At 53.1% G+C, this 26,958-nt stretch overlaps 1 long non-coding RNA gene across 1 annotated transcript in view; it reads right to left on the reverse strand.

Moving 5' to 3' along the window:
- LOC138503759 (uncharacterized) overlaps nucleotides 1–26,728 on the reverse strand; it is a 34,712-nt gene extending 7,984 nt beyond the window's left edge. The window contains exon 1 of the long non-coding RNA XR_011279701.1: nucleotides 26,486–26,728. This is a non-coding gene — a long non-coding RNA (uncharacterized lncRNA). The remainder of the gene's footprint in view (nucleotides 1–26,485) is intronic.
- Between the last annotated feature and the right edge of the window lie 230 nt (nucleotides 26,729–26,958).

Here is a 26,958-nt window from a genome sequence, read left to right on the forward strand (position 1 = left end):
TGAATCCCCTGCAGACGCAGCCGTGCAGCCACCGGCGCCAGGCACTTGGTAAAGACCCTGGGCGCCGACTTCAATCCGAACGGCAGAGCTTTGAATTGGTAGTGGCGTCCCTGGACGACGAACCTGAGAAACTTCCGGTGACTTTTTAGGATGGAAACGTGGAAGTACGCATCCTCCAGGTCCAGCGACGATAGGAAGTCGCCTTCCTCCAGCTGTCCCAACACGTGTTGTAGAGTGACCATCCTGAACTTTTGTGACCTGATGTATTTGTTCAAACGACGAAGGTCCAGGATGGGGCGCCAGCTGCCTGTCTTCTTTCTGACGAGGAAGTACCTTGAGTACACTCCGGAGCCCCGGAGTCTCTTGGGGACGAGCTCGATGGCGCCTTTTCTGAGCATCGCTCGTACTTCCAACAGGAGTTGTTGAACATGATTCTCCTTCCTGGCCACAGGTGGAAAATGGGGGCACTTCCTCAGGAATTCGATAGTGTCCTCTTGCCAGGGTATCCAACACCCAACGGTCGGTGGAGATGGTCTCCCACACGCCGACGAACTTCGTCAGCCGGCCTCCCACCGGGGTGTTTCGGTGGGGGCCCCCGACACCACGGCCGGTTCAATCTTGCTTGGAGGTGGTGGCCTTACCGCCCTGGCCTCCCTGCTGACGGCGGCGGGACCCTCCCTGCTTGCCGCGACCCCTGTATGCTTCTTGAGATGGGGAGCGTGCCGCTTGGCGGTAGGACGATGAGCCGCCGCTGGATCCCTTGGAAGCCCCTTGTCTGCCTCCGGCGCTCCGAAAGGGCCGTCGCTGCTGGAGGGTTCCTAGAGCTCGGGCTGTCTCCGTGTCAGTCTTTATGGCCTGGAGCGATTCGTCCACAGCCTTGCCGAACAAGTTGTTGCCGTCGAACGGCATGTCCAAAACTCTCGTCTGGACGTCTTGACGGAAATCAGTTGCTCGGAGCCAACCTCGTCGTCGCAGGCAAACCCCGTTGCCTAGCTGGCAAAAACCGGTATCGGCGATGTCTGTCACCACCGTTATGGCGTGGTCAGACGCCACCTCGCCTTCTTGAAGTATTTCCAGGGCCTCGGCCCTCTTGACGTCCGGCAGGAAGTCCAAAATGGGGGCCAGCTTAAACCATAGTTCTCTGTCGTAACAGGCAACGATAGCAAGGGCTTTGGCCGCCTTGATTGTCGTCGCCGCCGAGATAATCCGTCGTCCCATGGCGTCTAATTTCTTTCCCTCGCCGTCCGGTGGGGAATTTGCTGTCGAGGCTCCTGAGCCTGCGTCCTTCTTCTTAGCCGCCGCCGAGACAACAGAGTCTGGCGTTGGCTGGGCCCTGAGACACAGGGGAGCTGTGTCGGGGGCCCGATACTTTTTCTCGTATCGGTCCCGTTTGGCCGGTGCTGTGGAGGGGTTCTTCAGCACTGATAGGCCTTCCTCCCAGATGTCGTCGATCAGGGGCACCGCGATGACTGATTTTCTCTTGGCCTCCCTGCGCTGGTAAAGGAAACCTTCCTTTTTGCGTTCTTCTGGGCAGAGTTGGAACAACTCCAACGCCCTGGATATCATGGCATGGAACGAGCCAATTTCGTCGGGCGGGGAGGCCTGTGGGGCGGGAGACGGAAGGTCTGTTCCGTCGTCTACACCGTCGTCGTCAGAGCCCGTCGTCGTGCCTACCAGATCGTCGTCACCCGGTTTGGGAGAGGATGAGGAGGGGACCGTAGGTCTTGCGGGAGCGACGGGAGGAGAGGGATGGATCCGTCATCGCTTGTTCGGAGGGCTTTCCGACGGGCCAGGTTGGGGTTCCTCCGGCCTGGGCCGTGGTAATCTCGTTCTGATCTCAGAGCATAGGGACTGGATCGCCAACAAGATGGCCGCCGAGCTATCCTGAGGCTCGGGTTCCGGCTACACTGGACGGGAGGGCTGTTCATCCTCGTCATCCTCATCCTCCTCGATTACGTCCAGGGGATCCTCCTCACGGGATCGAACCTTCTCGAAGCGAGCTTCGAGGTTTTTCACGACCTCAGTCAGTTCCTCCTCCGAGGCTGATTCCGAGCTCGAGATGTCCACCGTGCCCCGCCCCCTTTTTTGTCACGGGGGTCTTGACAACGGGTTGAAAAGAGGATTCCCTCCTTGGCGGCAGGGAAACTCTAGTTCCGGAGGTGGCCTCCGTCGGCGGGGTCTCTGCCGGCACGGCCAGAGTCGCCGCAATCGCCTCGATAGAGGCCTTAGCTTGGTGGGTAGGGGCCTTGACCGCCCTAGGCGCGACTGGGGCCTTCTCCTTGGGGGGAGGGTCAACGCCTCGAACCCCCTCATCCGAGCTCGGACGGGGCTTCTCCCGAAGCTTACCCGCAGCCTCAGACTTTCTCTTCCCCGAACCAGGGCACTGACTCGTGGTTGACGGTACCGGGGAGGAAGCGCCCTGCTTGGCGACCAAAGAGCCCGACCTTTCGACGCTCCCGGAGCCCGCGGACTCGCGGTGCTCGGCCTGGTGTTGGGCCCCCGTCGCCGGGGCGCCCGCACAGGACTTAGAAGCCCGCTCGGACCCTTTCTTCTTCTCTCCAGCCTTCTCCAACCAGCTGGCAAGGCGGGATTGACGGTCTTTCATGGTCCGCTCCGACATGTTCTTACAGAACTCACAGTCCTTCTCTACATGCGTCTTATCCCCGTGGAGGCAGTAGAGGCATCTCGAATGTTCGTCTTCTTTAAAGACATTTTGCAACCCGCATCCAGGGCAGTTCCGAAACAGCTTGGATCCGGGCGACGAACCCTTGTCCTGGGCCATGTCCAAGTAGGCCACAAGTCTTCTGGAATGTTCCAAGAAGTAGATTCGATGAAGTCTTCACATTTGAGGGGCGTAGAAGTTCCGAAACGGATCCCCGTTAACGGAAGAATGAAACGGTGGAGCTTGAGGCTCGAACCGGAAAAATGAGACAAGTCTCTTGAAAAAGCGCAAAAAAACCTCGAGAGCTATGCACGAGGACTCCCAACACAAGAACGTGCAGTAAAAATCTGAGGATGGCTGCCAGAGGCGGGGCTTAGGGAGAGGGCAGTCATTGGCTGTGGTCAGTATGACACAGAGATCAGTGATTGGTTATTACTACGAAAGACAGATCAGAAACTAAACTGATGCTGGTTTTTTCTTTACCGAGGATTCCTAGCCTGACGACGGGGAATATTCATGAGCATGTGAATCCATGCCAGACCCCATGCTGGAGAAGTAACTTGTTCCTTCTCCAGCATGGGGTCTGCCATGGATTCACATGTTCATGAATACAAGAATACATAGCAGTACACACATGCACAACCACGGGAGGAGGCAAGGCTCAACATTAAGCATTTCAACAACTCAACATTAAGCATCTCTTAGCTCTTCACCAGGCTCACCTTCAAGCGAACAGGTTGCGCAATCCCGGTCGACGCAGTAGAATCTTGTGAAGGTGTGCCTCGACCTCCACGTAGCAGCCCTGCAGATGTACAGCAGGGGCACACCAGACAGGAAAGCCGTGGTAGCAGCGATCGCTCTGGTTGAATGGGCTCACGGACGGCCGCGCAACGGTCGGTTTGCCAACTGGTGACAGTGCATGATGCAGCCGGAGAGCACGATCCTGTCCTTGAAGCTTCCGGACACCTGGATCCAACGGGAGTCCAGTAATTCCTCAAGTGGTTGCATGGGTACACATGAATTCCCTGTAGTCAGAGATGGGCCGCCAGCTAAGCTAGGCACTTCGCAAAGATTCTGGTCGTCGACTTCAGTCCGAAGGGGAGAGACGAAAAACGGATTCCCGTTAATCGGATGAAGAAATGATGGAGCACACAGGCTCGATTGAACAAAAATAGAGTTTTCTGAGTCAAAAAGCGCAAAAAAAGCAGAAGGCTCTAAGAGTGGAACACGAGGACTCCCAACACTTGAATGTGCAGTAAAAAATGTGAAGATGGCTGAGGAGGGGCTTAGGGAGAGGGCAGCCATTGGCTGGGGGCAGTATGACCCAGAGCTCAGTGAAGGGTTTATAGGAGAAAGACTGTTCATAAACGAAAGTGAAACAGTTTTTTCTTTTACCGGGGATTTCCAGCCTGATGGGGAATATTCACAAGCATCAGAATCCATGACAGATTCCATGCTGGAGAAATGCTCCTCGACAACTTCTGCTTCTCCTCCAATGATCCCATGACTGTTGATAAATCTCTGTGCTCATGAGGCTGTGCGCATCACACACACACACTTCATTACCTCGACACTATGTTGAGACAACAGACTGCCCAACACCTTACCCAGTGCGTGCTTCACTACTGTGCAGCATGCATATAACACATTAATTATGGCCATTCAGTGCACGGAGACAGTTGTGACTCATACAAGTTACATTGGTATTCACACACATTATGCATTGATGAATAAACAGGGCTACTTAGCTCTGGCTTGTAGATCTAGGCGGGATTGTCAGTTCTGTGCTTGCATGACGTTCCAAGTGCCATTTTAGTAGATGGTGAAGGCACGTTCTAAAGAAACAAAGGCTGAAATCAATATGTCAGAGTGTTAGTGCTCTGTTCATTTAGTACTGCATTCTTTTGCTATGTGTAAGCGTCTCCTAGGAAACATTTGTTGCGTAACTCACATAAGTAGATTTTACATTAAGCACATTAGATTTCTATTTTTGCTTAACAGTCTTTACATTGCTGGTTGTTCCAACACTAGCACGCAGTTTTTTTTTTTTTTAAATCACATTTTATAGTTTTTTTTATTTAGACATTACCTAACACAACCTTGACTCCAATGAGTCAAACTACAATAACTCACTGGCCGTCCAGATGGCATCCGATGGGCTCTCTCTATCGAGAAGAACTTGGAGACGAGTTAGGTTCAAACATATCAGTGATACATTGTTCCAAGAACAATTCCATGTATGGTCCCTCCGTATTTTCTGGCAAGCCTAGAATTCACTGCAGTATTGAGGGTTCCCTTATTGGGTCCGCAACCCTCTTCCGATCGAGCCGCTTCACCCATGCACTGCTGTGGACATCCAGGTCGGGCGTCCTCGGGATATGGCAGGAGGCAGATGTAGGGTGGATGCAGCGAACTCCAGGAAAAGATTACAGGTCGGGTCTGCTTGTGGAGCCGTCTGTGCTTCAGCACGCCGCGAGCCACAATGCTTGTTCAGGCCTCTTGGATTCCCGCCGGCTAGGGCTGCTCCTTTCGCTGGTAGGTGTGAGCACTCTTGTGGACGCAGCGTGGTTGGGGTGGCCAGTCCCGCGCACGTCTCACACCGTCTGACGCCCACCAGGCAGGCCCCCACCTTTGTATCCGCAGTCCCCGGACGGGCACTCTGGGCGGCAGTACTGGTGGTCCACGGTTTAGATTCCAGGGTGCTGTTGCAGGGGCAGCGTCACCCCCACCAGGTGATCGATCTTCTGTGTTCCTTCGCCCGCACTTGACTGGCTGAGCGCTCCATGCAGGTCTGCGGGTAAGGTATTTCTTTTGGATCGTTGTCCCTTCACGTGGAGCGTTGTGTGCTTCACCTAGTGCTTCTGCATCTGCCGGGCCGCCTCGGTCGGCAGATAGATAAGTTCTGTGTTCTATGGGTCTCGGGTGCCTCCCTTTATGCGCTCGATGACCTGTTATAGTGCAACTGAGTTTCCAGGCGGCTCCTCCTTGATACACTTGGTTCTCGAGGGTCGCGCTTCAGTCTGCGGCCATCTTGGCGTTCCTACCTTGAATACACGCTGATTTCTTCCGCGGCTTGTATATTGCTGGCGGGTCTGATTTTTGATTCCGTTTTTCGCCCAAATGTTCCCCACTCATTTGTCGCTCCACAGGGATGGTTTTCCCCTCAGGGTTTACAAGAATAGCAGGCTATTTTACAGGATGTTTGTCGGCGGTTGAGAGAGCTCGGAGACTCACGTCTTCATCACTCTGCTGCTAGCCACGCCCTTCCAACACTAGCACGCAGTTTAGTCTTCACACCAGGTAGACAGAGTAATGACAAGCTAGCCCAAAGACGCTGCAATCCCTTTAGTGAGCCTAATGAGTTGCGTGTTCCCCTGGGCATAGAGTAAGAGCCCAGGAGTGTGTGAGGGCCAGGAGGTGAGAACCTGACCTCAGCCAGAAGAAACAGAACACAAACAAAGCAACAGCATGAACAGTGACATTCAATCAGTGGAAGAACTAATTGTATATCACTTACAATGCCAATTATCCTAAAAGGGGATTTTAACATAGCATGGGACCCCTCTAAGGACAGAACCAAAATAGCACAGGGGGCACAAGGGAAACCCTGGCCTTGGTAGACGCGTGGAGGGCGTTTGAAGGGATACCAGGAGGGGTACACCTTCTACTGGTATGCTCACCACAAGCACTCGAGGATAGATTACGTGTGGCTCTCCAGAAGTCTGCTGGGCCACACTACAGGGATCTCGGTCGAGACTATCATGCACTCAGATCACGCACCCATAACCCCAAACCTGAAAAGAAACCGACGACCTGCTACCAAAATCGGTCGAACAACTGTATCAAGCAAATTATCCGCCCCTCCTAGAAAGGATCAAAACGAAAATTATGGGGGCCCCTACCCATAACACTGCTAGGCCAAATAAATGTTATAAAAATGGTCATCCTACCCCAACTGTTATACTACTTCTCAGCCCTCCCTATCCAGGTACCGCCCGCCCTATTCAGGTCTCTGCAAAAAAATGACGAGTAGATTCCTATGGAACAATAGAGTACCGAGAGTGGCTGCTAGAGTCATGGAAATGCCTACTTGTAAAGGCAGGTTGGGGGAAACGGACCTTAAAGTCTACTATCTGGCAGCCCAGATGAGAGTTATCCGGGATCGGCAGAATGAAGATAGGGGAAAGAGATGGAGGCCAATGGACCGATCAGTAGCAGGGGAAAACTTGGAAGAGATACTATGGAAACCCAAACCAGATAAACCACCCCGAATGTACTGTAGCAAGATTCTGGCTCTAGTGGGCGACGCGTAGGATGAAGCAATGAAGAGGGGACACATCACCCCTCACCCATCACCGTTCACGCCGTTATTGGACAATCCACAATTCACCCCGGGACACAAAACCGCTGCATTCACCAAATGGCAGCAGGGGGGGATGCCAAAAGATCAGAGATATGTTTGCGCGGAACCAGGTCAAACAATTCGACCAATATACGGCAGACTTCGAACTGGGGGAGAGGGAGAGATTTCGCTATGCACAACTAAGGCACTGGTTATTCCAACCCTCCATGAAACAAGCAGGGACATGCTAGCTAACGCCCTTTGAAAAATACCTGAATATAGATCCCGGCGACAGGCGGGTGGTCACCTCCATATACGTGCACCTAAAAGTGGTTGAAGATCCCCCTCCAAGGCCATATATGAAAACATTGAAATTATCCACGGGACACTCAATAGAAAAGAGCGAATGGTCGAAACTATGGGTGAGCATTCCCAAGCTCACGAGATCCCTCCAAATTTGGGAAATCTGGGTAAAACTGCTTTTCCATTGGCACCCAACGCCCTAAAGACTCCACAAAATTGACCAGGGGGAATCGAAATTCTGTTGGAGGGAATGTGGAAGGGAGGGAACGTGGAGCCACATAGGTGGGACTGCCCCAAAATAGAGAGATATTGTGAGAGCATACAAGAGGGTTCTGCACAGACTGGTCAAGGTTATTGGAGTTCCTACAGGAAGGATCGAGGGGTGCTTGGTGTCCAAGGAACATGCGCCTCTTGGGTATAGCAGGATAGCCTCTGATCGAGCTACTACAGGGGAGGTGCCCCGAGGACTGAACAGAAGCACGCAGTGCAGCACTGACTCATGACACCAAGGATAACGAAGCCCGGAGATGGCACTTTAGCACTATGGACTACCGTCAAACCAAAGGGGGTGAGGGGGCGTACACATTTACGGTTGAATGTCCATTTTGGGATGCCCAGGCCCTGTCATTGGAATCAGTGGTTTCCTGTTAGGAAACAAGATGGCCCCGGTGGCCTCTTGCTTTCTATCGCCTGTTACCTTACTTTTCCCAAAGTCACAGGAAGCCCTGACTCTGTCCCTTCTCCCTGACTGGCTGTTGGGTGGAAGTTCCATATATGGTGTTGTGGGGAAAGTCCAGGCCAGACTGGCTGGAGCCTTCCCAATCACTGTATGTTGTGGGTACGCCCTTGGGGTGGGACCTAGGTGAATGGAGTGTGAGACGAATACGCATTCTGTGTTATGGGTGTCTAGTATCTGGCGTTTGACACAATGACCGAGACAGCCCTGCCCAAAACTGGTATGAATGCAGTGTGTAGTGCTGAATGGCATGGTACTTGGCCGAATCCACATTCTGTGTTGTGAGTGTCTGGATGGAGAAGAATGGCCTGAATGCACTGTGCGCCTGATTGGCTGCCTGACTGCCCTTCTGAGTGATTGGTTGCCTGGTTGTGACCCAGCAGAATGAATGGGAGATCAACAGTATATCTGGGGGCCTTTCACTACTAGAAATCGCTCAGAAGCTGAAGTAGAAACTGACATCGAAACTGACGCAGTTCAGAAGCTGAAGTTGAAACCGATGCTTACCTTTGAAGCCCACTGGAAGAAGAACTGCTGCTGCTGTCCTTCGCTAATCTGAAAGCTGCTGTGCCTTCAAGGAACTGATCCAAGAGAGGACCTGGCTAGGAGATCTCTTCCCAAGCTACAAGGGGCCATTGTGCACCAGCCGATCTTTGCCAAAGCTCCCTGGTAGACAGACCTACGAAAGGCTGCCGACCGGAGAAGGGGACCGCCGAGGAGATCAAAGAGAAACACCGGACAGCCGTCCGCCGTCGCCGACCTGAGCCACAGAGCTCCCTTTGCCTAAGAACATTTGATCCAAGGACTGGGACTAGAAATTGGTATGCTTCAGTCTGGTCTTCTGGGTGTATTGCTGTCCATGTAGAGATCTTTCTTGTATGGCCGTCGGTGTGGTTGCTGTGGTAAAATCATTAGGCTTGCTTTTTTGGTGTGGTTTTGCATACTTCATCAGTAATGCTTAGAACGTCAATTTCTGCGGTTCACTATCCTGTTCAGGAAAGCATGGTAGCCTACTAACCCTTGATTTGCCAGCTTCTTCAGACTGTTGAATGCCCTTTGCCCTAGTGGGCTCATATTGTTGGATCTGTCCACAATGTATGAGCTGGTTGGAAAATTGGCAAAGTTCTTTGCTTCAACTGGCTGCTTTTTTGTTCTGGATTTCTATTCACCGGGTGTACGCTAATTATGCCCTAAATTTTGTTGAAGCACTTATGGAGCAACAGGTGTTTCTTCAGGGAGTGTGCAAAGCGGTCTCCTTTGTTACCCAGGATTTACTCTTCATCGCAAACTTTGTGTGGTGTACTGACTGTTGGATTATGATCAGACAACGGATGGACCAATTTATACTTTTGTTCCCTGCCCCACTCTTCAGAGGGTTGCCCTTCATCATGCTGGATGCTTGTGGGCAGGGGCTGAGGGGGCTTGCAATTTGTAAGCAAATGACAGATCTTTGACCGGTGCTTGTCTGCAGGACTTCGAATGTTAAGCTACATCCTTTTTGCGTGCCTTATTGCAATTTATCCAGCATTCTGCTTTGCAGGTAGTGAATAATGCATACGTGGTACCTCCAGCATTTGCTTTAAAATTGTGATTTTTCCCTTTTATAGTCTGTGTGTGTCTGTGTGTGTGTGTGAAGCTCAGATTCCTATTAAGGATGCAGGTGCTATCTTATACCCGTTGCTCATTCCTGGTCTGATTGGAATCAGGGGTGTTGGCGGAGGTCCTGGCCCACGCACCACAATCCGATCAGGCATTCCCCTTCAGAGAGATGTCCTTTCGTGGCTAAAAAGTTCTGTGAGAAGCCCCAGGCCAACGCCCAGATGAACAAGAAATTGGACAGCCGCTTTAGGATACTGGATGGGGAACCAGTCCTCCTGGCCTCCCACCCTCAACCACACTCTTCAGTTGTGGCGGCAGCCTCTTTGTATTCCAAGCCATCCTCGTTGTCGTCCACAGCAGGGGCCGCCTCTACCTGTCTATCCAAGGAGGACAGGGCCCTCAAATCTATTCGGCAGGAGATGTTGTTATCTCAACGCTGGGCTGCACTTGCGACAGGCCCACGCTGATACCCTTCTAGCCACGGTGAACTAGAAGCTGTGGCGAGAGATCGGGGGAGTTCCTGCCCGACATAAACCCGGAGAGACAGGCCTCTATTAAAGCCAGGCTGACAGAGACCTGCGCAGTTGCGCAGGACCTCATGGGGTCTTTGGTCTCGCACATCGACACAGCCAGTAGATGCCTCTGCCTGGGGGTCTAGAGGAGGTGGTCGGCGTAGATGCTTGCCACAAGGTTCTCCTTAGATGTAAAGGAGAGGAGTCTAGACCTTCAGTTCGAAGGGACGGACCTCTTTCATTCGACCACCGATGACAAGCTGACAGTAAAGAAGACCTCAACGCAAACTGCCAAGTCCCTGGCCATCCTGACCAAACCTGGGCAGAAGTCCTTCCCTCAAACCCAGGGCAGGTCCGACTTCAAACCCTGCTCCTTCAGCAGCTTGAAGGGGTTCAGGGACCATGATACGCTGCAGCCTGACTGATCCCCCAGCGACCACAGGAGGAAGCAGCAGAGGACCTTGCACCGCCTTTTCCGGTCCTCCTCCTCCGCTCCTACCTCGGACGCCAAGAAGCAATGACATGACGGTCAGGTAACACATCTCGCTGGTGGGGGCCGGCTGGCTCTCTTCGCGGGTGCACTGTCTTCCTCTTCTTTTTCCTCTACCCTCTTCTCCTCTGCTTCAGAGAGGGTCCCCGGCCCTGTTGCGGGAGATCCTTCTTCTTTTGGACATGCAGGTGTTGGAGCCGGTTCCTCAGTCAGATATGGGCTCCGACCTCTACTACAGGATTTTTGCAGTACCCAAGAACAACCAGGCTTGTTTGAGGGTAGTGTAAGGAACTCATGGTGTTAACAGTAAAGACAGACAAGTGCTCACAGTTCAAGGGTGTTTATTAAACTGTATGCAGGTTGGAAAAACATCTAATCTAAACCTAAATCTACAATGGGAGTAAGCGTCGACCATCAAATGAAAATAGGCAGTCCTAATGGCGTTGTGTCAAATAAAAAGGGCCTGGGCGGCGCTGTTGCGCTCGGTGAAGATGGCCACCTAAGTGAAGGCTCTGTGCTGGGAGGCATTATTCTTGTGGAAATCAGCGTTGGTGCGCCGTAGTCTACCGAGGGGACATCAACAGATTACTCCCATGCACCCTGTCTAATTATCAGCCGGGTCTGGAGACGAGAGCCGGCTCCGTTACGGAGCTTTGGGCGGCTGTTGGTGGACTGGGAGTCGACATCGGCCTGATCCGACTGACGCTTCCGTGGGAGTGTCTGCTAGGGCCGGGCATCTGCGGCCTGCTGTGGGGGAGGCGTTCTGTGGCCGCCCGATTGGATTCCCCAGCACTGATCAAGCCGGATCCTCTGCGCCCAGGGGTGGGGGGGTGTACAGAGCTTCCCTAGGGGCTGCTACGGTTGCAGCGATATCGAACCCCGACCCTTGGAACCTGCGGCTTCTGGTTTGCAGCGTGGACTGCTGCCGCACTCGACCCTTCTTGCACTGAGCGGGTCTGCTCTGCCGCTGCTCCGGGCCGGGGTGTGCTGGTGGGGGGCGCCCGCCGCAGCCTTCCTAACATCTACACACTTGGTGGGGTGCCCCCCCCTCCTGCGGCCCTGGACGGGTTGAGCCCGGAGCCCACGACACAGACAGCGAGTCCCTCGGGGCGGGTGGGCCTGGATCTGGCAACCACAGCTGAGGCTTTGTTTTCCCTGGGCTGGCCCTCCCCCCCCCCCCGGGGACACTGCGAGCCTCGCTGCGGCCTGTCCTGCCCCTGCCGGGGGTGCTGCTGTGCGGCAGGGGTGCTCATTCACTCCCCCACAATCTGTGTTTCTCCCGCGGCTGCACAGGAGTTCGAGCTCCACGAGCCGCCAACTTGGGCCATAGGGGGCACAACTGAATGGCCATTGACCTCTGGGTGCGCTGATGGTGGGTGGCCCTATACTTACTCAACATTGAAGATCACACCCTGCTCAGGCGCTGATCTAGCCTCAACAACCCCATCCCAGTTCATGCTGCTGCGACAGTGAAGGCTCCCATCCCTCTGCAATAGCCCAGAAATAGGTGGCTCTGATAGAGCTTGTTAATAGAGGGCTCTGGATCCCTGGGCTTCTCCACCCTCGCCCACCTGCAGAATTCCTGCCTTGCGAACCTCAACAGGGGGTGCCACTCGGATGCAGTGTGTGTGGAGTCTGGCCAGGTTGCACAAAGCTTAAACTATCTACACCACCCACTCGCCCTACAACCCGGTGTGACGCTCACCTGGCTCCCACAGAGGCGTCGATCTGGACTGGACTGCTGTGACCTCCACCAATGTGACGCGTAGGGCCGAGATGACGGACTGGACTGGCCCACTTAGCTTTGTTTGCTTGGCCCGTAGGAATATTCTTCTGCAAATGGAGAAAGGGAATTAACCACCCGTGGAGTTGAGCGTAAATCCCCCCACCCCGCTGTTCTCCCCACTGATCACCTTAGATGTCCCCTCTTATAGTCTCGCCTGATGATTTGAAAAGATGAGCTCTCCATCCTGCATTGAGCGCAGGGGCGCGTAGATAACCAGTTACTTCACTGGCTCGAAGGAATTGGTGAGTTCCAGGACAATATTGACTCCGATATTCCTAGCAAGACGCCGTAAGTATGTAGTTCGTAAGAGTTCAAATGCCTGACTTTCACTCTTGTCCGATTCCTTGCAGGTTGCAGCTTGACCCTACTGAAGAGTTCCTCGTGGCAACCGGTAATGTTCTGGTAAGGATTTGTATTATCCAACACAGTTCGAAAAAATTATGTCCATATGTAACCTGTTGCTTTCTCCCTTATTCAGGCGCTGAGAGAAAGTATGAAGTCTCGGGGAATAATGCCTCCGGCAGTAAAATCAGGTAAGTCTTTTGTGGTGAGGAGGGTTTCCCTTGTTAGTCCCTTGTTTCACCTTGCTGTCCTTTTGTTACCCCTTAGGGGCCGGGGTTCGGCTAGGATGCAGTGGAAGCTGCGCCGACCCGTGAAGAAGAATAATACCCCCGGTGGTAAAATCAGGGGTAAGTCTATAGGGGGTATTCCTCTGTGTATTCCCTTGGCTCACCTTGCTGTTCTTGTCTTCTCCTTAGGTGCCGGAGTGCGGCGGGAACATGCAGGAGGATGCGGTGAAATGTGAAGATGCGGCGAAGGCCGGTGAGTTCAGCGCGGCACTGCAGCAGGCGAGGCGGCGCGCATAAAACAACTTCTTTCTTCCAGCTCGAAGGCGCGATGGATCGGGAATTCAGGTAAGGATCAAAGGTATTGCTCTTGTTCTAACCTTTTCTCCTTCTTTCTCCCTTTTTCTAGGAGCTCCAAACTCGAGGCGGGCGTGGCAGAAGACTGGATGCAGACTTGCAGGCACGGTGAGCGTTACGCTGCTGGATGCAGAATAACGCGAAGCGTGTGCTGTTCTTCGAGCGTGGTTTAAATAGCCTCCAAAGTAGTCCCAGGTAAGTATTCCTCCTCAGCCCCACCCGAGTAAAAAATAGTCCCTAGGTAAAATAGTCCCTTCCAAGCCTCGTTTGGCTTGGAGCTCAGGCAGCATGGTCTGCATCAGGTAAGTTTGCAGCATGGTCTGCATCAGGTAAGTTTTAATCTATGAGCCTGGTGCCTATGGCGCCAGGACTGACTCCATATGAGCCTGGCGCCATAGGCGCCAGGACTGCACCCAAATAGCCCCTAGCGGGGGTTGTTGGGCTTGCTTGGGGGTAACTTGATGCCTGCTTCCGGGGTTGCTGGACATGGTCTGGGTCCCCGGGGGTAGGCATCATGACACCCGGGGAACGGTCGCTGGTGTGGCCGAGCCACGCATACTGAGAGCTCCCACCGACCAGCAACTGTGATGCTCTAACTGAGCTCCAGCAAGTCCTCTTCACCCTAGCCACCCAGCGACCCCTTTCCCACCTCGATCACATGACGTCTCACAGTTGCTTACTGGGCAACCTCCCTGATACGCCAGAGTCCACAAACTCCTTGGACCATAGCGCTCCCTTGTCTACTGAGGTCCCCAGGATCTGCGCTCTAACTTGGAACATCACTGGTTGGTTCCACCTGGGCATTCCTGTCACCGGGCTCCCTGTGCATCTACATACTTGCCAACTGGCCTGGCGACTCGGGCCGCCGACCAGGCCCGTCGCTGTATACTCTGGACACCCACAAGCTAATAAGGGGTCAAGCTCCTTCAGACCAACTGGGACCGGCTAGGCCCCATCCAGTCACCCTCACTCATCCTTGCGATCACTCTCTCCACATACTGGTCTCCCAAGTCTGCAGACTCTCCCCCAGTCCACATCATGACTAAGGGCGCAGGGAAAAAACAGAGCTCCATCAACATGTTTACTAAAACACTGTCTAAACAGGCAGAGGAGGCACCGGAGCCGGAACCCACCACTTCAACTCCTCCAGACTCCATAGAATCACAGAAAATGCTGGAATATATCTGCGAAGGGTTCACCACTTTGCACTCCAAACTGGATGACATGAATGGCTCCATATCCTCGATCACAGCGCACATTGAAAAAACCGACAACCGAGTTGCTGAAATTGAAACGAGGGTGGGCGCTACAGAGGACGACTTGGGCTCTCTCCTGGCGTAAGTCTCCTCATTATCTAGACGCGTGCTGGAGGTAGCCCAAAAAAATGAGGACCTCGAATCGCGCTCTAGACGCAATCACCTCCGCATAATTGGGGTCCCCGAGGACGGCATCAAGGAATCCATGGAAGCCTACATAGAGCGCACTCTACTCACACTTCTTGATTCTCCCAGGCTCTCGACACAGTTCGCAATTGAAAGAGCCCATCAAGCTTTATCAGCAAAACCCAGACCTGGCGCGCCCCCGCGCACCATCATAGCCAGGGTGCTAAACTTTCGGGATCGTGACGCCTTCCTTAGGGTAGCGAGAGCCAAATGGGATCTTTTTTTGGGGTCCTCTAGGATCCACTTATACTCAGACTTCTCAGTGGTGGTTCAACAGGAACGCAAAACCTTCCTGGCAGTCAAGAAGAGGCTGCGTGACCTGGAGGTTAAATATTCCATGCTGTATCCCACCAAGCTACGAAATGAACACTCTAACCAGGTTTTCTTTTTCACAATCCCGGAAGAAGCCTCCAAATTCATAGACAATCACTTTCCAGGTTGAAAGTTCATGGCCTCATCACTTTGTTGACGTTTGATCACCTATCGGGAGGGGCGCCCCCGTCCCATGGGCGCAGGAGATCCATCCTTCTGTCATGTGTCTACAGTTCACTCTGGCTCTACGATGTCTTGATCTCCCCGTCATTAGTAACCTCTTAAACTACATGTTAACGGTTTTTGATGCACCTCTCTATCCTTCATGAGCCCCCAGCCCAGAGTATCGCCGCCGGGCCAGCACACAGGCCCCCAGGCGTTGATGCCATTGGTTTGGATTTGGTTATGGGGTTGTCATTCCTCTGATTGGGGGAGGGATGTGGGTGGGGGTGGGTTGGGATGGGTGTTATGGTAAAAAAGGCTTGATGTTCATGAAGAAGGCGGAGTGCGGGCCAATGCCAGGTCAGTCGCGTACTGAGAGGGGGCTCGCTCATCTAGCCCGGCCTTCAGGCCCTAGGTTATCACCTCTCCGAACTTCAAAACCTATGCTGTGCTCCTATTCCAATGGGCGACAATAATGTGATACTCATGAGTTGGAATGTGCGGGGGCTGGGGAATTATAGGAAAATGCGACAGTTACAATTGCACGCCATGAAGTGAAAATCCTTCTTTTACAAGGAACACACGCATATGCTGAACACTGGAAAATTCGCCAAAGGGTGGGGTCCCCAAAGATATTACAACAACTATTCTGACCAGAGTCGGGGGGGGTTATGACACTGATCTATAAAAGCCTCAAATTTACTGGTAAGTCTTCGCAGGTCGACCCACTGGGTAGATATGTATTGCTTCATGGTGTCCTACAAAATAAAGAACTGGTGTTATTGAACATCTATGGTCCCAATGTAGACGACCCCGAATTTTACCTCCACTTAGCCTCCCTCATAGGCAGCTTCCCTATGGTCCCGATACTGTGGGGGGGCGACTTCAATACAATACTAGACGTGGACCTGGACAGATCGGGCTCCAGACCCCGCCAACTCTCAAAAGCAGCCTACACCATTCTATCATCGCTTCCCCGACTGGCTATAGTAGACGTATGGAGACTTATACCCTGACTCCCAAACATACTCCTTCTATTCCCCAGTTCACGACTCACATTCTAGGACTGACAGATGGCTGATATCAGACATGCTGATAAGAAACGTTTCACAGCAATCGATTCTCCCTAGAACTCTTTCCGACCACTCCCCGGTGACTCTCTCTCCCTCTCTGCTGGGGTCCAGACTACGATGGAACTCGGCAGTGGAAAATGAAACCACACTCCTTGCTCGATACAGCCTTTAGCTCAGAGCTAGAGACTGCCATTGAAGACTTTTTGAAAACAACACTAATTCGGTCACTACACAATCCACCCTTTGGGAGGCATTTAAAGCCTACATCAGGGGTATCGCCATCTCCAAGGAGAGTGGTATTCTGAAAGCGATCTCAGGAGATATCCGGAAAAGTGAGTCGGCCCTCGCGTCCCAATACGCTCTCCTTCCATCTCCTGAGATCCTCGCGTCTTTAGGTACGGAACTTGATGCGTCTCATACTCATGCGGAACGCAAGGTGAAATTCCTTGACAACCCACAGCTCGTGAGAAAATACGGGGAGGGCGAACGGCCAAGCCGACTCTTAGCCAGACTCATCCGTCGAGAGTTTGGATCCCCCAACATCCCCGCTATCGAGAGAGCCGACGGCACTCTAGCCACACTCCCACAGGATATTAACACTGAGTTCCTGGTATTCTATGAAGCCCTTTACTCAGAGGATGAGAGCGTCCCAACAGCGGAGATCGATGCTTACCTAGACGGCCTTCCCCTTTCGGTCCTCTTCTCTGAAACTAATAGCTCTCTCGAGAGGCCGTTTACTGCGGAGGAGCTCTCAGATGCCATCGATTCGCTGTCATCTGGTTATTCCCCGGGCTCAGACAGCCTTCCAGTAGATTTTTACAAACACTTCAAATCCCTCCCAATACCTCACTTGATGGCCCTATGGGAAGAAGCATGCGTAGTGGGTAGGCTCCCCCCTTCTCTCCGGGAAGCCATAATAACGGTTCTACTTAAACCTAGCAATGCCCCCACCCCTGTGGCTCGTACCGTCCCCTCTCACTAATCAACTGCGATGTCAACATTTTTGCCAAATTGCTAGCCTTACGCTTGGCCCCCTTCATGTCACACATCATTCACCCCGATAAAGCAGGATTTATTCCAGGGCGCTCCACCTCTCTGAACTTGATATTATTAGTAGAATTAACCCGAACGTGCAAGCTGTAGTTGCTACACTGGACATGCAAAAAGCATTCGACTCCGTGTCCTGGAAGTACCTTTGGCGGGTCCTCGAAAAAAAATGTAAAATTGGGCCCAGTTTTCGTTCATGGGTCGGGCTACTTTACTCAGATCCGGTGGCTAGGGTCCGTACTGAGGACAGATGCTCATCCCTATTTCGAATTGCCAGAGGTACGAGGCAGGGCTGCCCCTTTTCCCCCTTAATCTTTGCTATAGCTATGGAACCGTTTGCTGATAAGATGCGCCAGTGCCACGCTCGCAGAGGGTTACGAACAGCAGGCCAAGCAGATATCATCTCTTTATATGCAGACGATGCCCAGCTCTATATCCGGTCTCCCGCTATCAACCTTGCCCCGACACTGGAAGACGTTGTCCACTTTGGGCGTGTTTCTGGACTCAAAGTAAACTGCTCCAAATCCACCCTGTTCCCACTCACTGAATGCACACGTTCCCCTCCCGATCTTATGGGGTTCACTTGGTCCCAATCGAAATTTACTTACCTCGGTATAGAGGTGACTCGCCGTCCTGAGACATTGCTCCAGGAGAACTATCAGTAACTCACGAAACTCTCTGGCTGGGTGAGAGTTCCAATTTCCCTGGCTGGTCGAATTGGGGGGGTTCTAAAGATGGTCGTACTCCAACTTTTATATAAGTTCATCAATCTGCCCATGTTGCCGGGGAGACTGCTTTTTCCAAGCGTTGACCCGCACTATTAACACTTTTCTGTGGCATTCTGGGGCAGTCCGACTAAAACTTGCAACATTGTCCACCCCCATGTAAAGCGGCGGATTCAGTGCCCCAGATTTTCTCAAATACTGGCTGGTGGCGCAGGCCCACTTCGCCTCGCACTGGTTTAACACACAGGTTCCCCCTCCGCATGTTAGACTCGAGAGAATGGCAGTCAGTGGCCGAGACGTCCGCTCCTTGATTCTCTCCCCATTGCCGATCATGTTAGAGTCACTAGACCCTGTTAGTTTCCAGATTTTAGAGTGGGCTAGGGATGTGCTATCAGGCACATCCTATCCATTCCATGGCGATCTACCACTTTGGAATTTCCTCCCAGGGGTCCCATACTTACCATCATCCATCATACACCGGTGGGCTGAAACAGGCTACGAGGCAATCCGGGACATCTTTGAGAGTGGTGGTTTTGTTGAGTGGTCGGATCTTCCACCCATCCTCAGACAGAAACCATCCGCGTGGCTCCAATACTCCTCCCTCCGCAGAGTTCTTAAAATCACATACCCTGACTTCCCTGCGCTACCTCCCAACGACCCAGTAGTTGCGGAGCTATGCAGCTTCAACTCCTTTAGGGGGAAGGTATCCAGACTATACGCCCTCTACAGGCCAGATCGACCCCCGCCCCCTGCGACAAACAAACATAAATGGGCAGAGGACTTGGGGGTGGTGATGTCCGACCAACGCTGGAATCTCATGTGTGCACGCACACACAATGTGTCCTTTAACTCCTGATTCAAATTAATCCAGTTCAAAGTCCTGCACAGGTATCACCTCACTCCGATTCAGTTGCACCGCATGTCCAAGGACCACTCACCCAGATGCCCCAGGTGCGGAACCGACAGCGCCACATACATACACATGATCTGGTCCTGTCCTAAACTAGCGCAGTACTGGGAGGAGTTATGTACTACTATGACTGTCATTTTAGACTGCACAGTCACTCCATCCCCTGCATTGTGTCTCTTTCATGACTTCCCGGACTTGAGTCGCGACTCCAAAAAGCTGGCGGGCCTCTGTATGTTACTCACTGTCCACTGCATCTTACTATGCTGGCTCCGCCCTGGTCCACCCTCACACTCGCAATGGCTTAGGGCAGTCACCTGGGCAATTGACACGGAAGAGGTCTGGGCTAATCAACAGCCGACGCATTCCAGGCCCAGGAACATATGGCTGAGATTCTGCTCTTATATGGCCTCCATAGCTACAGACTGATGGTGCATCTCTTACTTCATCTTCTCCCACCTCCACCATGGCCTGAACTTTTGATTACCCAAATTGCTCCTGTGTTGTTGCGCCCCTCTGCTCATACCCGCAAAGCAATGTACAATGTTGAAATCGGACTGTATGCACTGCAATTGTCACGTCTGCCCCTGTTGGGCTTCTGCCTCTTCTGTGTTGTCAAGCTAAAAAAATAAAGTTTAATAAAATAAAAAGGGCCTATACTAAGAAACCTATTGCCAAACCTTACAACTAATACAAAAAGGGTGTGGGATAGTTCTCAAGAAAAGAAAGAAGTGCAATGTGGCAGTGGGAGCCCCGTTCACCCAGCCAGAGCCCACTCTGGTAGTGACGGATTCCTCCCTCTCGGGCTCGGGGCTACCCTAGATGGCCATTTGATTCATGGCGCATGGTCCAGAACGGAGGCCCTCCTGCATATCAATCTGCTGCATCTCAAAGTGGTAGGCCTGGCTTTTCTACTGGTCATCAGGGGCGACGCGGTTCTGGTCAGGACCGACAATTCCACGACGATGTTCTACTTGAACAAGCAGGGCGTCACCCCCTCTCCCTTCCTGTGCATGGAGGCAGTGTCAATCTGGGAGGGACCCAGTTGGAGGGGACATGGATATCTGCGGTCCATCTCCCGGGGGACAACAATGCGGAAGCTGAACATCTCCGCCGCCTGGGGCTAAACACCTACGAAAGGGAATTACACATCAACTGTTTGTTGCCCCTATTCCAGAAATGGAGGTTCCCAGATCTGGACTTATTTGCATCTCCTCTGAATTCCAAGTGCCCCCTCTTCGTTTCATGGGCGGGGTGGGGCCAGGGGTCTCTGGGCGACACGTTCCAACTCTGCTGGCAGTTGCTATCCGTTTCCTCCTCCATTGCTCCAGCGGACCCTCTGCACATTTTGAGCCTCAGTAGACTGCAGCCTCCTCCTAATCGCCCCCCCCCCCCCACTGGCTGTCGAGGGCTTGGTTCTCCGACCTGCTGCAGTTGCGCTCCCAGGGGCCTGTCCATTTCCCACACCCCTGCAGGGGCTTCCTGACGCAGCAGGGCGTTGGGAGCACCGGGACCCAGCCAGCTAGCCCGCTTGGCCTGGCTCCTGATCAGCGGAGACTGCCCCACTCCCAGTTTTCGTACGACAACTGGGAAATCATCCAGGAGGCCCTCCACGTGTTCTCAGTACAAGAGTAGGTGGACCAGGTTCTGCCACTGGGCTCACGACAAGGGGCTGGACCCCACTCACCTGCACCCTGGACGACGTACTGGCCTTTTCTACACATCTGGCTCGCTATGGAGACCAGGTTGATACCTGTCGCACCTATTTGGTGGCCATTGGGGCCTACAAGAACTCCCCAGAGCGCATTTTTTTGGCGGCCACCCCTGTGCTTAAGGCTCACCTCAAGGGGTTGTCCAGACGGTTTCCTCTGGTTCATGGGCACACACCCGGTCTGGGACCTCAGCGTGGTTCTGGCGGCTTTACAGCGTAAACCTTTCAAGCCAATGGCCTTGGTCAACATCAGGCTGGTGACGCTCAAGGCAATACTGTTGGTAGCGCTCACTTCTGCAAGCAGAGTCGGCGAGCTGCAGGCTCTGTCGTGCAAGCCCTTCACCACTTTCCACAATGACAAGGTAATCTTGGGCACTCATCCAAACTTCTTGGCCAAGGTGGTCTCTCCGTTCCATTTGAACCAGGAAATCTGCCGGCCAGCGTTCTTTCCAAACCCGCCGTCGGTGCTGAAAGGGTATTGCATTCCTTAGACTTGGAGAGCGCTGAAGATGTATCTCTCCCGGACGAGGTCTTTCCAGAAGTCATTAGCAAGGCGGCTACTTGAGCCACTTCGTCTGCTTTCTGTAAGCACTATTCCCTTGATACCAGTTCCAGGTGGGATGCAGCGTTCGGTCAGGCGGTTCTGGTGAACATTATTGCTTCTTCTTAATCTTGAGGCAGGTTGTCACAGCACCACCCGGTTGTCTTGATCGGTGGAATCACCCACAAGGATGGAGGAAAGGGGACAGGACATATGAGTAATTCAAGTTACTCTACTTAGTGACTGGGTGTCAGGTTTCTTGGTCTTGGGCGAAGGTAGCACGTACACCTGCCTCCCCGTTGGATCTTGGTGCCTGGATTGTACACAATCTCAGGCCCCCGTGACCCGCCGCGGAAAGAGGGTTAGGGTCTGCTGGATTGGATAGGTAGGGGTGATTATGGAAACCGGATAGAGGATCAGGAAGAGGTAATGGATGGGTAAGGGGATTCAGGGAAAAGGTTTGACTTGTTGCCCCCCTACTGGGGTTCCTGAAATCGCTGATGCTCCGCCCACCCACTCCTGCACACTAGCACACTATGCCCCCCAAAGCCCTGCCTAGTCTGGCCTTCTCCGGCCCTAGTAATTCTGCTTTGATACCTGGCACATTGTATTTTAGGATTCTCTGGTACGCACTCACATTGTGCTGATTGTTTGAACTCACAACCGGCACACCTTAAACAGGTTCACTAGTACATTGCAATCATATACCCACTGGTTACATGCAATGCGTTGGTTGTTGGAACTCACAACCAACACACATTAACTAAAGAAACAAGATGGCACTTAGCTTTGTGTCGTGCAGCGGGGAACGTCTGCCATGAGCTGCGGTCCCAATGTTCAAGCCGTTTTGATCCAGCGGAGCGCCGCTACAAAGAAATCAAAAGCACGTGTGAGCTTGTGTTGCGGAACAGTATAACAGAACACTTGACAAGCTACCAAAACTGCCCACTGGCGGTCTACAGCATGCAAATGCAGTCGATTTGTGGTGCCGGTTCTCCGCCACTCATGCTACTGTGCATCGGAAGTTGCTATCAGCTGTGAGCACCTCTGTACTCCATACACTTCCCAATGCCTTTAAGAGTTACATTGCCCAAACACTGCTTGCGTTCTATTCAGTTACTCCCCGAACACAATGCTCCTCCCGAGAGCGCTGCCTTGCCCGAACGCTGCTTGCGTTCTATCCAAATAAACACTCCGGAATTAACCAATAGTCTGACTTGTTAGATAAAAGCACTTATCTGTTGCTGAATGCAGGGCCTGTAGTATTCGCAGGCGGGGAATGGCCCTGCGGTTCGCAGCCTGCAGGAGCCCTCCGAACACATGTACTCTCTCTCTCGTGTGCTGGTATATATAATACAATGTCCCCATTTTATATAAGCCTATACTTAATCATGAGAGGGGGTAGGGGGGGGAACAATGTGAAAACACTTCAGCAGCAGCAGTCCCGTGGAAATGATCAATGACTCACTGGTGCCTGCAGTCTAGCACAAAAAAAACATTGTCACAAGCTAACAACACCAGGGAAAGAAACTAAAATACATGCAGACATGAAACAGGAGGAAAGGAAAACAAACACGAGCAGTAGACAAATGCAATAGGCTCCCCCAGGCCCCACTTGACTCCATAAGGAAAGCCTGAGTCAACATATGCATAGAAAGTATGAAATCCCCACAGATTGTGTTGCAGATGGCGATTCTGTGCACATGTTGAAGCAGTGCTTTCTTTCATCCCTTCGTGCGGTAGCTGCACTAACATTCTCCAGAATCCCTAAATGTGAACATAGAGCAGCCCAATGTTTACTGAGGGCTGATGCCCCTTTTCACTTAGCTGCACTGTGTTGCTCCAAACTGTTTGCCATACTGGAGAGATAAAGGGCTAATGTGGGTTCAATCGCAGGGTGAAAGGTAGCCGTTTACAGCCTTCCCATTGATATACAGGATCTTTTCATGAACATCTTTTTCCTAATTCTGGACGTGAGATGCTGATCAGGTAGGTGCCCCCTGACCGCGCCATCTTGTGGCCTCCAAAATCGTTTTTGCACCTGTGCTTAAAAGCACGGTGAGCGCATTCGGCGGGTGGTCCCTCTCCCCTTCCCAATCCGCTTCCTGAACATCCCTCTACCCGCCTCCCTCAATGCCCCCCCGCCCTGATTGGCGCACCACGCCCTCATCAAGGACACCGCAGAGCAGCCCCGTACCCGTGCAGTCCCTTCGGCTAAGGGCCGCGAGGACAAGGGCGGCTCCTACAATGGCGGCTCCAAGACATGTCTGCAGGTGTCAGCAGGGGAAAACAAAGAAGCAAACAGTCAACAGACACCAACTAAAATTGTAATTGTGGCTTGGGTAGGGTGTATAGCAATTACTCTACTCCAGAAAGCCCCCGCCACTCTACCATACCTCTCCCTAAAGTACACCGCCATAGGCTTACACCATGCACATTTAGAGAAATGTATGACCTCCGACCTAAATCTACGCATGACTGGACTGTAAATGTTGTTTTGCATTACTTACGAACATAATTCCCAATGTTAGCATATACCACACTTATATGGAATTCTTAACCTCAGCCTGCATCACATAGAGATAGAAAAAGTGAATGTTAGCACGTGCCACACCTAGATGGAACTTGAATGTTACCATGTGCCACACTTAGAAAGGAGATCATCATCCTGCCCTACATCGAGATAACTATTGGGAAGATTAGCAAGTGCCACACTTGGACGGAATATGTAGATTAGCAAGTACTACACTTAAACAGAACCGTGAATGTTAGCATGTTAAATTTCATATAACCCACTAACCAATATAAGCTCAAATTCTCTGCATACGTATCTTTCTAAAAAAACTCACACAACCATCTCTCGCACAAGCCGCACACACTTCACCACACTGCAACAACACATAAGCCGCACCTACAGCACACGCGGACTGACTGATACCCGCACCAAAGCTCAGCACCCGGTGTATACCGAGTTGAAGCTGCCAACAGTACACCACTCCTCTCACTATCCTAGTCCCTCTTCACCTTACTAACCCATCCCACCTTCTCATTTGCAGATCTGCCAGAGCACCTGGGGACCAATTCCGTTGGTGACGGTGCGCTATATAAGTACCTTTAACAAAGTTCGTATCAAATAGTAGTGCCCTTTTGAGGTCACTGGGGGTCTTAAATGGCTATGATGTTAGTATAAGTGTAAATGACATAGTTTCACTTCTAAAAGCCATCGGCGATGGCCAGTTTATTATTTTATGTGAGTCTGCCAGCCCCCCTCTGAGGAAACAGTTATGTAGCATTGCTCATGTAGAGAGCCTATAATTATGTGCACGGGGAGAGGAAAGTTAAACATCACCTTGCTTACCCTCACCTGGGAAGTAGAACCCTCAACGTGACAGCATATTGATTGATTGATTATTTGTATAGCGCCTATACACAATGTGTTTCAAAGTGCTTCAAGGAGGGTGGGAACATGGGAGAATAAAATTACATTTAAACAGGTCCTTGAAACAGGTCAGAATGTGAAAAATAACTATCAAATCATAACAGATAGTACAAGTGCATGGAACAATAAGGGAGAGGTGAGGGGGGGAAAAAAGGAGACAAAACTAGCAGTAACATTACTATGCCCGACGACAATTGTTGCAGTGCAAGAGTGACAAGAGGAGGGGGGGAGGAGGGGAGGTAAGGGGGGGGAAATGGAAAGCGGTAAGGAGAGGAACAAAACAAGTGACTATCTACAAGATAGTGCAGGGGAGGGAGTGGGAGGAGAAGACAAGAAGGGAAACAAGGAAGACACTGGCGGGGGCAGGGTGGACATGAAGACACTGGCGGGGGGCAGGGGGGACAAGGAGACACTCGCGACGGCAGGGGGGGGACAGGGAGACACTCACGGGGGCAGTAGGTCAAGGCGACACTGGCCGGGGGCAGGGGGGACAGGAAGACACTGGCGGGGGCAGGAAGACACTGGCGGGGGCAGGGGGGACAGGAAGATACTGGTGGGGGCAGGGGGGAAAGGAAGACACTGGCGGGGGGCAGAGGGGACAAGGCGACACTGGCGGGGGGCCGGGGAGGGACTGGAAGACACCGGAGGGGGGACAAGGAGATACTGGCGGGGGCAGGGGGGACAGGGAGACAATTGCGGGGGCAGTAGGTCAAGGCGACACTGGCGGGGGCAGGGGGGACAAGGAGACACTGGCAGGGGGCAGGGGGGACAAGGAGACACTGGCGGGGGGCAGGGGGGACAGGAAGACACTGGCGGGGGGACAAGGAGATACTGGCAGGGGCAGGGGGGACAGGAAGACACTGGCGGGAGGCAGGGGGGACAAGGTGACACTGGCAGGGGCAGGGGGGACAAGGCGACACTGGCGGGGGACAAGGAGACACTGGCGGGGGGACAAGGAGACAGGAAGACACTGGCGGGGGGCGGGGGGGACAAGGAGACACTGGCGGGGGGAGGGGGGACAAGGAGACACTGGCTTTGGGACAGGAAGACACTGGCGGGGGCAGGAAGTCACTGGCAGGGGACAAGGGAGACACTGGCATTGGGACAGGAAGACACTGGCAGGGGGCAGGGGGACAGGAAGACACTGGCGGGGGGGACACTGGCAGGGGGCACAGGGAGACACTGGCAGGGGGAAGGGGGGGACAAGGAGACACTGGCGTTGAGACAAGGAGACACTGGCGGGGGGCAGGGGGGACAGGGAGACACTGGCAGGGGGCACAGGGAGACACTGGCAGGGGGAAGGGGGGACAGGGAGACACTGGCAGGGGGCACAGGGAGACACTGGCAGGGGGAAGGGGGGACAGGGAGACACTGGCAGGGGGCACAGGGAGACACTGGCAGGGGGAAGGGGGGACAGGGAGACACTGGCAGGGGAAGGGGGGACAGGGAGACACTGGCAGGGGGAAGGGGGGGCAGGGAGACACTGGCAGGGGGAAGGGGGGGACAGGGCGACACTGGCAGGGGGAAGGGGGGACAGGGCGACACTGGCAGGGGGAAGGGGGTCAGGGAGACACTGGCAGGGGGAAGGGGGGACGGGAAGGGGGGACAGGGCGACACTGGCAGGGGGAAGGGGGACAGGGAGACACTGGCAGGGGGACAAGGCGACACTGGTAGGGGGCAGGGGGGACAACAAACCAGAACGGGACTCGAGTTTAAAAGCACCCGAATGCTCTGCATAACCACTCCCCCATCCTCAGGTGCTCCTTTTCCTACCTGTCAGCTGAAGGGGGAAAAGGGAGGGGATCAAACGGCATCGCCTCTGCAGAGTGTAAACATAGGCGGTGAACCAGCTTCCTCCGGCTATCTGCCAGTTCGCTTCCCCTCGGATTTGCCTCCCTCTCACTCTGCATCTCCCTGGGAGGGAGGGAGATCTCTTAACAGGCCCGTGTAACGTCGGAAAATGGGCTATCAATGCGCTATCTTGGACGAAATTGCCCGTCGAAAAATGCTTTCCTGACAGTCGTTACTGCGCATGCGCACCAACACAGCACGTGCGCAGTAGCACCCTAAGCATTTTTCGACGGCTGAGCAGATTTCGACGTTACACCGGTCATCTCAATGTTGTTGCGCCACAGGAGACAACTGTGGTATTGGCTGGGAAGAGGGTGACTTTTCACAGCTGAGTGTGGTGCAGCGAACCTAAGGTTGTGAAGGTGTTCGGCGTTCTGAATCCTACCTGAGTGAGC

The sequence above is a fragment of the Ambystoma mexicanum genome, chromosome 11, assembly GCF_040938575.1.
Source record: "Ambystoma mexicanum isolate Mex_15411 chromosome 11, UKY_AmexF1_1, whole genome shotgun sequence".
NCBI classification, from domain to species: domain Eukaryota; kingdom Metazoa; phylum Chordata; class Amphibia; order Caudata; family Ambystomatidae; genus Ambystoma; species Ambystoma mexicanum.